This window comes from Malus sylvestris, chromosome 8, assembly GCF_916048215.2.
Source record: "Malus sylvestris chromosome 8, drMalSylv7.2, whole genome shotgun sequence".
Taxonomy (NCBI): Eukaryota; Viridiplantae; Streptophyta; class Magnoliopsida; order Rosales; family Rosaceae; genus Malus; species Malus sylvestris.
The window spans coordinates 27,117,277-27,127,673 of record NC_062267.1 but is presented as its reverse complement, the minus strand read 5'-3'; the positions used below and the strand labels follow the sequence as shown (position 1 = coordinate 27,127,673).

At 40.2% G+C, this 10,397-nt stretch overlaps 1 long non-coding RNA gene across 1 annotated transcript; it reads left to right on the top strand.

Annotated features, from left to right (window-relative positions):
* Nucleotides 1-5,402: 5,402 nt before the first annotated feature.
* LOC126632708 (uncharacterized) lies at nucleotides 5,403-10,103 on the top strand. The gene is made up of 2 exons (XR_007626796.1): nucleotides 5,403-5,480; nucleotides 9,810-10,103. It is a non-coding gene; the product is annotated as an uncharacterized LOC126632708 (long non-coding RNA).
* Nucleotides 10,104-10,397: the final 294 nt, after the last annotated feature.

Here is a 10,397-nt window from a genome sequence, read left to right as displayed (position 1 = left end):
CGCTAGAAGGAGTGGGAGTGAAGAAGAAGAAGACAGAAGTGGTGGGTAGAGGATGGTCTAAAATATCTATAATATATCGATATTTCCATCGAAATTTTCGTGTTTTCAGACTACTCATATTTCCGATATCATCGATATTTTAGACCTTGCTAAGTTACTCATGTATCTTACCATGCAATGTATAAAGTGTAAAATATTGTACTAATTTATTATATATAAATGATTATAGTGTGTTTAAACTTCTTTCATTAATTACTACATATTTTCTACACTCACAATGTTTGCCAGCTCGCTATATAATTAACTTAAATCAGTTATATCTATCATGCAATACATTTCCTTCCAATTTTTTGTGATAAACTAATAGATAATTGACTAAATAAACATCCTGCAAAGTTTCAATAAAAATTTCCAAGTTTTCTTATAATTTTCGTGATTTTTATTCAATTTCTATCGATATCGATAATATCCCGATATTTCCATCAAAATTTTCGTATTTTTGAACTACCGATATTTCTGATATCATCGATATTTTATACCTTAGGAGGAGGTGGTGGAGATGAGGTAAGAGACAAACGTTAGAAATAATGACAAGTCGATTGTCTTGGGTCGTCAAAACTTTACTCTGCAATTCCGTACATGTAGAGTTTAATATTTTTTTCGTGTTGATACGTGTATAATATCATTTGTACTAAAATAAAAATTTCTTCAACCGACAACGTAAAAGAATGTAAATGTGTTTTTTCGTGTATAATATAATTTTCCCTAAAAATGTTTTTTTGCAACTCACTGCGTTTAAAGTGTTAATTTGTGTGTAATATCGTTTATATTAAAAAATTATTAAAAAGAGAAGCTCGGTGACTCTTTTAAAAGTGAACCTTTTATATTATATTTTTTACATAATATTTTATTAAAAAAAATAACGTTAAATTGTAAAGTGACTGAGTTGAGTCGTTTGTGGGAGGTGTGTATGGGATCCTTTGGATCACATGCATATTTGATAGGGAAATATTCTGGTGGTGGTGACCGGTGGGTACGTTTGTGATTTTAGGAAATTAGGAGAGAGATTGTATATTCATGCAAAGAAAGTAGTCTTTACTTGTCATAACTCTCTCTCTCTCTTTTTGGGTAAACCATAACTCTCTTGTTTGGCAAATGTTGTCGACATGAACTTGTCGACATGAATCTTGACCATATATTTTGATAACAATATCAACTTGATCCATAATTCTAATTCAAAGTCTCACAATATTCTTTACTTGTCATAACTCTCTTGTTTGGCAAAAGTTGTCGACATGAATCTTGACCAGACATTTTGATAGCAATATCAACTTGATCCATAATTTCTAATTCAAAGTCTCACAATAGTCAATATAAATCATATTTTCTTTATGAATAATTTTAGCATGTATCCAGAATATTAGTCGGTAGATTATGTATTATAATATAAGTGAGAGTATATATTGTTCAATGTCTATCCAATTATATCATAACACGTAATGTATCAACTCGTGTTTCAAATACATTGAAATATCTCACCTTGTTTTTAAACCATATGTAGGAATAAAATATTTAAATTGATTTGAATTACTAGTCCAGCGAAATTAGTATTTTATGTAGAAAGGAAGCATGGCTAGAATATATTTACATATTTAGGTATATAATATAACTCATAAACGTTATTTTCATCACCATGTGACTAAAAAGTAAAATGTACGGGTCCGTCAGCTTTAGAATTGATATCAAGAGTGAAGAATAAGTAGAAGTGTTCAATGTTTTAATTTCAACTCTTGATATCAAACTTAACAAAGAGTGATCATAAAAAATTGATCACCAAGTGGATAAGGGAATGAGACCCATATAGAATTTGCAAAATAAATAAATTTACTTTTAATATTGATATCAAATTCAACGGCGTCTAATTATAAATCATTGATCACGAAGTGATCATGAGAAACGAGACTTGTATGTAGCTAAAATCCATTTCCTTGTTCATGTGTATATAACATATTTAGTGATGGATATTTTGGCACTTGTCATGGATATATGAAATGGGCGTATTCCACTACTCATATAGGCTCCATGTGGATATAGATCCCGCCGCTACTTTTGAGTGAGAGATGGACTTCAAGCAATGGTGGGGTTTGATGGAGACAACGCGTAGGAGGTGGATGGAGGGGAAGACAGAAGAAATGCAAAAAGGTTTTTTTTTAGTTAAAATGATCTTTTAAATTGTCACAGTTTTTTATTTTTGTTTTTAAGATTTAAAATCGATAGAGGTGATTCTTAAAATTTTTCACCATCAATTATTTTGAGTCTTCTGTGAAAAATTTCCGTTATTAAAGAAACCATAAGTTCAAGTGAAGGGGTTCGTTTGACAAAAATACCCTTAATTTATGGAAGAGTTTTTACATAATAACCAAAATAATTGACAGTAGACAATCTTAATGGCTACTTCTGTCTATTTTAAATCTTAAACCCCATAGTCAAAAGTTATGATAATCTAAATAATCTTTTGACTAAAAAGCGAATGCAAAAATAGTTGTTAGTGAAAGCGATGGAAACATGCACACTTCTGCCAAAAGCAATGTTCCCTTTTTACTTACTGGGATCTCTCCGTATCAAGGAATTAAGCAGATCCAGTGGCACGCTGTGTGGCCCGAGCACAGTGATAAGTGAGCAAGGGTCGCTGTATCTCCATCGGCACCCGGATGCAGTGTTAAATGAGCAAGGGGGCCATAGAAACTTCTTTTCGAACGACTCCACTCAAAGTTGTTTGGGAGCATATGCTCCTATCAACTTTACACAGGACACACAAAAGAAGTACTTTGATCCTATTAGACGGGGGATGGTGAAGAAGCTAGAACAGAAGGGTAGAGTTCAAGAGAGTAGAATGCGTTTAGGAACGTGGAATATAGGAACCTTAACGGGAAAATCTATGGAAGTAGTGGAAGTTATGGTGAGGAGAAGGATAAATATTATGTGCCTACAAGAAACTAAGTGGGTTGGTCTTAAGGCAAATGATATAGAAAACTCAGGGTTTAAGCTTTGGTATTTGGGCACAAATAGAACGAGAAACGGTGTTGGCATCATTGTGGACAAGACCTTGACACAAGATGTTGTAGATGTCAAGAGGGTAGGAGATAGAATCATGGAAATCAAGATTGTAATAGGACAAAAACTCATCAATGTGATTAGTGCGTACGCACCTCAAGTAGGGTTGGATACGAGTTCGAAGGAGAAATTTTGGGAAGACCTTGGAGACTTGGTGCAAGGAATTGCTCAGACGGAGAAGTTATTTATAGGAGGAGATTTAAATGGACACGTGGGTAGGGAGACAGACAACTATGGAGGTTTTCATGGTGGCCATGGTTTTGGGGAGAGAAATGAGGATGGGGAAGCTATCTTGGATTTTGCAATGGCATATGATCTCTTCTTAGCCAACACCTTCTTTAAGAAGAGAGAAGAACATGTGATCACTTACAAGAGTGGGTCGTCAAAAATACAAATAGATTTTCTTCTAATGAGGAAAGGAGATCGTATAACTTGTAAGGATTGCAAAGTTATACCGGGGGAGAGCTTGGCTAATCAACATCGCTTGTTGGTGATGGATGTACATATCAAAAGAGTGAGAAAAAAGAACAAGACTTGGAAGTGCCTAAGGACTAGATGGTGGAATCTAAAAGGAGAAAAACAAGTCATTTTCAAAGAGCAAGTAATCACCCAGTGTGTGTGGGATAGAGAGGGGGAAGCTAGCCAAAGGTGGGATTTCATGGCTAGCTGTATCCGAAAAGTAGCAAAAGAGGTATTAGGAGAGTTCAAGGGCTTTGCTCCACACCAAAAGGAATCTTGGTGGTGGAATGAGGAGGTACAAACAAAGGTGAAGGCTAAGAAGGAATGTTGTAAAGCCTTATACAAGGATATGACCGATGAAAATGGTGAAAGGTATAGAAGAGCGAAGCAAGAGGCGAAGAAAGCTGTGAGAGAAGCTAAGTTAGCGGCTTATGACGATATGTATAAGCGACTAGATACCAAAGAAGGAGAGGTGTATATCTATAAACTAGCTAGAGTAAGGGAAAAGAAGACAAGGGACCTAAACCAAGTGAGGTGCATCAAGGATGAGGATGGAAAGGTTCTTGCTACAGAGAACGCGGTCAAAGACAGATGAAGAGGTTATTTTCATAATCTTTTCAATGAAGGACATGAAATGAGTACTCATTTAGGGGAGTTGAGTAACTCAGAAGAGTGTAGAAACTACTCTTTTTATCGTCGAATCAGGAAGGAAGAAGTGGTTGTAGCTTTGAAGAAGATGAAGCATAGAAAAGCAGTGGGCCCAGACGATATACCGATTGAAGTGTGGAAAGCCTTGGGAGAGACAGGTATAGCATGGCTCACTGACCTTTTCAATAGGATTTTGAAAACGAAGAAGACGCCAAACGAGTGGCGAAAAAGCACCTTGGTGCCTATTTACAAGAATAAGGGCGACGTACAAAATTGCATGAACTATAGGGGTATTAAGCTAATGAGTCATACAATGAAGCTCTGGGAGAGAGTCATTGAGCATAGATTGAGGCAAGAGACACGGGTTTCGGACAACCAATTTGGGTTCATGCTAGGGCGCTCAACCATGGAGGCAATCTATCTCTTACGAAGATTGATGGAAAGATACAGAGATGGGAAAAAGGATTTACACATGGTCTTTATAGATTTGGAAAAAGCGTATGATAGGGTCCCAAGAGACATTCTTTGGAGGATTTTAGAGAAGAAAAGAGTACGAGTAGCATATATCCAAGCTATAAAGGATATGTATGAAGGAGCAAAGACTGCCGTAAGAACTCATGAAGGATAAACCGAAAGCTTCCCCATAACTGTATGATTACATCAAGGCTCATCCTTAAGTCCTTACCTTTTTGCGTTGGTAATGGATGAGTTAACAGGACATATTCAAGATGATATTCCTTGGTGTATGCTTTTCGCAGACGATATAGTGTTGATAGATGAAACGCAGGAAGGGGTAAATGCGAAGCTTAACCTTTGGAGAAAAGTGTTGGAATCTAAAGGTCTTCGCCTAAGCCGATCAAAGACAGAATATATAGAGTGCAAGTTCAGTGCAAATGGAGGCCAAAATGAGTTAGGGGTGAGGATCGGAGATCAGGAAATACCAAAGAGCCACCGTTTTCGCTACCTAGGATCTATCTTGCAAAAGAACGGAGAATTAGATGGAGATCTCAACCATAGAATACAAGCTGGATGGATGAAGTGGAAGAGTGCATCCGGCGTGTTGTGTGATCGTCGTATGCCACTGAAGCTTAAGGGAAAATTTTATAGGACGGCAATAAGGCCGGCGATGCTGTATGGCACAGAATGTTGGGCGGTGAAGCATCAACACGTACACAAAATGGGTGTAGCGGAGATGAGGATGCTTCGTTGGATGTGTGGGCACACGAGAAAGGATAAGATTAGGAATGAGGATATCTGAGGTAAAGTAAGAGTAGCCGAAATTGAAGGAAAACTGAGAGAAAATCGGTTACGGTGGTTTGGACATGTACAAAGAAAGCCTACTGACGCTCCGGTTAGAAGATGCGACTACGGGACAGAGGTTCAGGGCCGAAGGGGTAGATGAAGACCTAGGAAAACTTTGGAAGAGACTCTAAGAAAAGACTTAGAGTACTTGGATCTAACGGAGGACATGACACAAGATCGAGCACAATGGCGTTCTAAGATTCATATAGCCGACCCGACTCAGTGACTTGGATTTTTCAAGTCTCCAATCGAGAAGTTTTCCCCACTCGGGAAATTAAGGGAACACTACCTCAACCTACATGCTCCACTCACAAAGCTTCAACATACAAGCTTCAACAAAAGAAAAATTCAAAGAACTTAGTGAAGAAGGCTTTGGTGTATTTAACACAATACGTTGAAATGAAACAAAGCTTATTTATTGATATCTCTAAGAAGTTACAAATATGTACATATACACGAGTCAAAATAAACAAACAAGAGGGAGCCTTCACAAAGGTTGCTTAGGAGAAGTCTCAGCAGTCGGCAGAGCCCCAGAAATAGAAGGCACCAGAGGGGGATCATTCGGAGCCTCAGTACTGGACAGCACCCTAGAAGGAGGAGACATCAGAGGTTGATCATTTGGAGCTTCATTACGCGGTACAGCCCCAGAAGACGAAGACGAAGACAATAAATGCCTTTGGAACAAACCCACAAACCTCTGATGATCATGTAAAATCTGACCATCAGATTCCTTCATCTGGTCAAGCTTCCTCTTCATGTTTGTAGCATAGTCATGTGCGAGCCGGTGCAACTGTTTATTCTCATGCTTGAGCCCTCTAATCTCCTGTTTGAGACTCATCACTTCAGCCGCCAATGATTCAACTTAGCGGGTTCGAGCAACGTTGGGCCATATTAGACACAGAACCTGCACACTGAACACTGAGAGCCAGAGAATCCTTAATAGCCAACTTATCAGACCGTTTGGAAAGTAGTCTGTTATCTTTGGGAGTGAGAAGGTTCCTGGCCACCACCGTAGCGGTCATATCATTCTTCATCACGAAATCCCCAACGGTAAGAGGACCAGTAGGGGATAAGAATGATGGGCGCCATATGTTGTCTGGAGAAGGCGTGGCTGCCTCTTCAACAAGGTTCAAGTCAAAAAGACGGTCGGAGGGGCCAGACATTTTCAAAGGTGTTGAAGAGAAAAGAGGTCGGACAAATCAAGATCTTAGAAATGCAAGAAGGGAGCTTCTACTGGTGAAGATTCAAGTGTGCTTTGGAACTTAATACCAGCCTCTATAAAAATCTGCACTCGATGGAGCTTCAGAAATCGAAGAGGCGCCTGCTCAGAAATCGAAAAGGCGTTTGCTTTCTCAAAAGTTGGGCTGCTTAGAGACCACGAGGGCCGATCTCAAGAATCGAAGAGGCGTTTGCTTTCTCAAAAGCTGGGCTGCTCAAAGACCACGAAGGTCGATCGCAGAAATCGAAGAGGTGCTTGCTTTCTCAAAAGCTGGGCTGCTCAGAGACCACGAGGGCCGATCTCAGAAATCGAAGAGGCACCTGCTTTTTCAGTCTTGTCAGCACCTGTCACATGCACACTCAACTTTGCTGAAATTACGGGCATTCTGTCGAAGATTTCTGATGAAGTAGAAAGCACGTGAATGTTACTGTTCAATCATCCACTTTCCACACGCAACATCAGCTCACGGGTACCACAGATAACTTTGCCAAAAATCTCTGACAAAGTTTAGACACGTGAAGCCTGCAGCTCCCATTACATCGCTATGACCAAGAAGGGTAAAAGAATAGCAAAGAAAGAGCACTAACACAGTTTAGACACATAAATTTTGAAGGTCTAGTTACCATATTATTACCCACAAGGGTAAAGGAACATGACCACTGCTGGATAATTGGAAAGTCCCTGTGTGTCAACCTCTGTGCTCCGTGGCAAGGTAGACTAGCAAACAGGACTAACCTTTACTCACATTCGAGAAAACATTCCCAACAAGATTGCTTGCTTCAAGATCGAAGAGGCACCGTCCTCCGAATCTCGAGAGCCAGACTCCCAACATGATTACTTTCTAAAAAAATGACGAGACACCGCTCTCCGAATCTCGAGAGCCAGACTCCTAGCAGGATTGCTTTCTCAAAAATCGAAGAGGCACCGTTCTCCGAATTTCGAGAGACAGATCCCCGTCAGGATTACTTGTTCGAAAACCGAAGAGGCACCGCTTTCTCAACTTCGAGAGCCCCTTAGATAAAGCTTGTCTGTAATCCTCACACCGCTTTCTCAACTTCGAGAGCCAGATCTCCTTGGATAAAGCTTGTCTGTAATCTTCACACGTAACATCAGCTTTCCAGATACCATAGACCATTTTCTCAAAGTGCTCTGACAGAGTTAAAACACGTGAAGCTGGCAGCTCCCACTACCGTGCCATGACCAAGCAGGGTAAAAGAATAGTATTACTCATTCTTGTTAGGGAGACTCCTATATATGTCGACCTCCATCCTCAACGGACAGGCAGACCTGCAAAAATGCTCAACCTTTCCTCATATCTGAGAGGGCACTCCTAACGAAGCCTCTCGAAATACTCAGCTTTCTTTCCCCCCGAGAATACCTCTGCAAACAAGCTACACCAGAGTAAGAATATCTCATATCATCAGGGTTAAAAGCAAGAGTATCCCATATCATGCTTTTTCCCTGTCTTTTCCTTTGGCCTTGTTCTTACCTGCAAGACAAGGAGAAAGAGAGCAATCAGTCAGCACTTGGAATCAAGCTTCCAGTCCGGAACTGACTGCCTGGAACCCCATTGCTCTCGAGTACTCATCTTCAACATCTTATGCTTCCTGAGAAGATACCACATCTGCCTGAGGAACAAATAGGGCAAGTGAGAAGGATACAAGAAAGCATGTGGAGACAAGCGCAATAGAACACGTGCCGATACATCCACTACTTTGTCAATAGCAAAAGTATCCCATATCAGCAGGGTCGAACGTACTCTAGATTTGATGGACTTGTTTTGACCCTCAAATTCTTCAGTCGGCCTTATACTCTGGCGGAAACAAGAAAACCCTCCAGCCCAATTCAAGAATAAGCCTGTGGAAAGTTACTTCTTCAAAAGCAAAAGTATCTCATATCACATTTTCTCCTTTTCTTCTCTTTATCCTTCATGCTACTTGCAAGATAAGGAGAAGGATAACAATTAGCCGGAACTCGAAATCAAACTTCTGATCTGGGACTGATTGCTTGGAGCTCTGATTGCTTACCTTGTCTGTCACCTCTTTCAGCAGATCCCCTAGCTCGGCGACTTGGGGGACTCCTACTACATGGTTTGTATTGCGCTTGACCAAGCCTGAAACTACAAGTAAGCGTCAAGTGAAATTGATACATTACCTTGTGCATCTCCACCAGTTAAAGATACCACCCTTGGAGGGAGGAAGAATACTTCCAAAGAAGATGCCACATCTACCTATGAGACAGATAAGACAAGTGAAGACGATACCACACTTCTGTACTTAACAGTTTCGTGATTACGAGATCATTCTTCCAAATATTTCATAATGTCATTTGTACTAAATCATTCACTTGTACTCACTAAAGGAGAGCTTGAACCTATATACTGTGTAAACCCTTCACAATTAATGAGAACTCCTTTACTCCGTGGACGTAGGCAATCTGGGTGAACCACGTACATCTTGTGTTTGCTTCCTGTCTCTATCCATTTACATACTTATCCACACTAATGACCGGAGCAATCTAGCGAAGATCACAAACTTAATATTTAAGATGATATTCTTTGGTGTATGCTTTTCGCAAACGATATAGTGTTGATAGATGAAACGCAGGAAGGGGTAAACGCGAAGGTTAACCTTTGGAGAGAAGTGTTGGAATCTAAAGGTCTTCGCCTAAGCCGATCAAAGACAGAATATATGGAGTGCAAGTTCAGTGCAAACGGAGGCCAAAATGAGTTAGGGGTGAGGATCGGAGATCAGGAAATACCAAAGAGCCACCGTTTTCACTACCTAGGATCTATCTTGCAAAAGAACAGGGAATTTGATGGATCTTACCCATAGAATACAAGCTGGATGGATGAAGTGGAAGAGTGCATCCGGTGTGTTGTGTGATCGTCGTAGACCACTGAAGCTCAAGGGAAAATTTTATAGGACGACAATAAGGCCGACAATGCTGTATGGCATAGAATGTTGGGCGGTGAAGCATCAACACGTAGGTGTAGTGGAGATGAGGATGCTTCGTTGGATGTGTGGGCACACGAGAAAGGATAAGATTAGGAATAAGGATATCCGAGGTAAAGTAGGAGTAGCCGAAATTGAAGGAAAGAGGAGAGAAAATCGGTTACGGTGGTTTGGACATGTGCAAAGAAGGCCTACTGACGCTCCGGTTCGAAGATGTGACCACGGGATAGAGGTTCAGGGCCGAAGGGGTAGAGGAAGACCTAGGAAAACTTTGGAAGAGACCCTAAGAAAAGACTTAGAGTACTTGGATCTAACGGAGGACATGACACAAAACCGAGCGCAATGGCGTTCTAGGATTAATATAGCCGACCCCACTTAGTGGGAAAATGCTTTGTTGTTGTTGTTGTGTACCTGTGATTGTTGCCATGTCTTGTGGCGTCAGAGGCCAGCATCATCATAACTTTCCCTTTGCTTAGAAAAAGTAGAATTTATACTATAGGAAAGAAACCATGCTACAAAAAACATGGTTTCGAGGACAATTCAAATTACAAAAACCTCAATGCTAAGTTTATCTTGCTTTAGAAGGATGTATGCCACTTAGGGATGGACAATAGTTATGACGGACCGATAACCGCGGTTATTTACTCAGAACCGTTTATGTTCATACCTTTATAACCATTTACTCTTTGTGTAATTGTCTA